Consider the following 3,571-nt stretch of genomic DNA (forward strand, 5'->3'; position numbering starts at 1 on the left):
AGGCTCCGTTCTCCATGGGTAAATTATCGGGTTGCATGCAGCTACTCCCTGACCTAGGGTCCATGTACCCCGTCGTTCCTTGGTCTCAGTCCGGTGATGGTGCAAGGCCGCTGGCTGTCCTGCTCCACAGATCCGAGCCCCTTGCCATGATCCCCTGCGACCGGGGATCCAACTCCTCTAGGTCCAGACCACCGTCTGCAACCTAGACAGTGTTCTTATGGGAGCCCCCGCTCCCGACCTCCTCACAGCTCGAGGGCTACTCTCCAACTCTCTCTCCACTCACTGACTGACTGACTGACTACACTCCTCACCTCCCCTCCTCGACCCCCCCAGGTGGGCAACTCTATTCCACTCAAGCTGTCCACTGGTGTGATGGGTGTGGTGCAGGGTGTATCTAGGATTTGATTAGCTGATGTAGGCAACACCATTTGGTTAGGGACCCATAACCAAGAGGGAGGTGGCTACTGCACGGGAGGGTAGATTGTGCATGGTGGTGGGTCAGGGGGTAACTTGGTGATGGAAGGATGTGAGCATGGAGAGGAAATCATGATATGGCAGGTGAGGAGACAGTAGTTACAGTACTAGCGGTAGCTATGTGAACAGAAACAGAAACTTTAGCAATATACCATATAGTGGTGTATGAGGTGTATAGTGAGTCCGGGGGGCTTTTCTAGTGCTGCTCACCTTGCTTCAGAGACAATTCACATCTCCTGGCATCAGAGCCTGTAAATTGGTAGTAAGGATGATTCCTCTCTCCCACCCCTTATACCCTTAAGGACTGAGGAATTTTCTGTTTTTGCGCATTCAATATTCCCTCCTTTTTTGTAAGAACAGTAACTTTTTTTTTTTAATTTTCCGACTGAAAGAGCTTGTTTTTTGTGGGACTAGTTGTACTTTTGAATTATACCATCCATTTTATCATACAGTTTACTGGAAAATGTGGTAAAATGTGGTTGAGAAGACCGTTACAGGTGGAGGTCCCAAGGCTTAATCTGTCTAAACCATATTTGACTATTATCAAGTGCTGGGAGTTCACAGGAATGCTTCTCCAGAGGATATTAAGAAAGTGTACCACAGATTAGCTCTTAAATGGCATCCTGATAAAAATCCTGACAACAAAGATGAAGCTGAGAGGAAGTTTAACGAAGTTGCAGAAGCTTATGAAGTCTTATCAGATGCCAAAAAAAGGGATATCTATGACAAATCTGGAAAAGAAGGCTTAACAGGAGGAGGTGGTGGTGGCAGGGGAAGTCACTATGACAATCCATTTGACTTCAGATTCCAATTTAGAAGCCCAGATGATGTCTTCAGGGACTTCTTTGGAACAAGAGATCAATTTTCCTTTGACTTTTTTGACGACCCCTTCGATGACTTTAGATGAGGCCACAGGGGAAGTCGCAGGCCTGGAGGTTCCTTCTTTTCCACTCTTGGAGGTTTCCCTAGTTTTGCTCCCAGCTTTAATACTTTTGATTCAGGTTTTACCTCATCCTTTGGTTCCCTTGGACATGGTGGTTTCACTTTCTTCTCCTCTTCATCATTCGGTGGCTCTGGAATGGGCAACTTGAAATCTGTATCAACTTCAACCAAAATGATAAATAGCAGAAAAATTACAACCAAGAGGATTGTTGAGAACGGACAAGAACGTATTGAAGAAGACGGTCAGTTAAACACCCTAACAATAAATGGTAAGGAGCAGCTGCTACACTTGGATAACAGATACTTCTGAATTATACCATCCATTTTATCATACAGTTTACTGGATGTGGGAAAAATATCCAAGTGAAATGAGATTAGCATTGGTATAGCTGTAAGTGCAAAGAAACAAATATCCAGCTCACCCCAACATGTCCGCACCCTTGGGCAGTGTTGAAGCATGAGATCCCTCTGCTGTTCAGTGTCTGAGGCACAGGTGAACAAAGGCATGATTCAGCTTCACGTTTCCATAAAAACACAACTTTAATGAAAAACGTTTTTAAAATAGATCTAAGAGCCATGCGCTCGAAACGTGTCTGGTGTGCAGTTTAAAGAACCTTTGGATTTTTCCTGACCCAGAGATGGTATACTTTTGTGGCTTATCTTCATTACAAGAAAAATATTATTGGTATAGCTGTGCAGAGAGCTTCTCTCTGATAATAATAATAATAATGCACTGATGGTGGCAGGACCACTGCATCTGCTGCGATTGTCAAAGGGGGTCAACATGCCTGTGGGCCGCAAGAAGCAGAAAAGGGAACGCCAAGGCAACGAAAGACAGGTGAGAATGGGCCCATCCTTGTATTCATCATGTAGTAATGTGCCCATCTTTGTCCCCATTCTTTAGTAATGGGCCCATTCTTGTCATCATCTGTGGCGCCCCAGCGGTCTGGTTGCCACAGCAGTGTTGACCTCCTCAAAAGGGTTAATGCTGAGCCTGGAGGTAGTTGGGGAAATCCATTGGCCAGTAAGTACCATCATTCAACACAGTTTCTCTCCCAGGACAGCAGGGGGAGCTCTAAACCTGGAGTTCCAGGGAGCTTTCCTTAAGCCCTGACCTGGAGGAGGAGTTAGTTTAGTTTGGGTGGAGAGTTCAGAGAGACAAGGACTCGAGTAGTGTGGTGTGTGAGCTGGGAGCGGAGCTGGATCGCTCAGCCCAGGAAAGCACATCCACAAAGAGGCAAAGAGGAGAAGAACATTGGGAGTGGAGCGTAGCCAGCTCACCCCAATGTCGTAGCTAAAGAAACTGAATACCGGAGTTCAGGGCCACTCGAGTACTCGAGTACCGGTGGTCGCATCTGGAGGACGAGATGACTGCAGGTCTCTGTCCACCCCGCACCCGGAGGTGCAGCTGTAGAGCCAGGACTAGGAGCCCAGATAGAAAAACGGCACCTTTGACAGTCCATGCAGCCCGCCATATGGGGGAGGTAACAAATTACCTCAGAGAGCAGCAGAACGAGTCTCAGTATACTGAAACAGTGGGACCCCGTTTACACAGACAGAGCATAGGGAACAGGCCTCATTATTCATCTGGCCAGTGTGAGACCCCCGACTGCTTCCAGGCCACTGTATCTGTGACACCCTGGGCAAGCCAGGGGTCACAGGTCACAACATCACACACACCCCACATCCCTGCAGGAACACCAAAGTCAGAACACAAACCCTTGTTGCCCTCCTCCAGGGGCTGATGATCACACCAGGGGTTGGAGCCAGGCGGTTGGTCTCCACCCACCAAGGAGTTCACAGTCCTGGAGGCGGGAAAACCAGCAGTTAAGCTAGGGAAGTGAAGGAGTAGAGATTAGCTTTGAGTGAAGTAGAAAGTGGCAGTGGAGGAACAAGTGGAAGCTGACTGAGAGTGTCCGGGTGTGTGCCCCGGACAGAGACAGCAAGGTTGGCAGACGGTGGTGACCGTCTGCAGTGGAGGCTAATTGGAGTTACCGAAAGGACCGTGGACGGGTGGTGGCCCGGCGGTACCGGACCGGTACACGAAGAGAAGCCAGCACCAGTGGCAGGGGCCTTTCGGATCCCGGCAAGGCTTGGAGTCGCTGTACAGTTTGCCAAATCCGTTAGTGAAGGGGACCTCCTGGGTCTCTAAACA

At 48.6% G+C, this 3,571-nt stretch overlaps 1 pseudogene; it reads left to right on the top strand.

Annotated features, from left to right (window-relative positions):
* Nucleotides 1–1,000: 1,000 nt before the first annotated feature.
* On the top strand, nucleotides 1,001–1,726 carry LOC142246692 (dnaJ homolog subfamily B member 6 pseudogene; annotated as a pseudogene).
* Nucleotides 1,727–3,571: the final 1,845 nt, after the last annotated feature.

The sequence above is a fragment of the Anomaloglossus baeobatrachus genome, chromosome 7, assembly GCF_048569485.1.
Source record: "Anomaloglossus baeobatrachus isolate aAnoBae1 chromosome 7, aAnoBae1.hap1, whole genome shotgun sequence".
In the NCBI taxonomy this organism is placed as follows: domain Eukaryota; kingdom Metazoa; phylum Chordata; class Amphibia; order Anura; family Aromobatidae; genus Anomaloglossus; species Anomaloglossus baeobatrachus.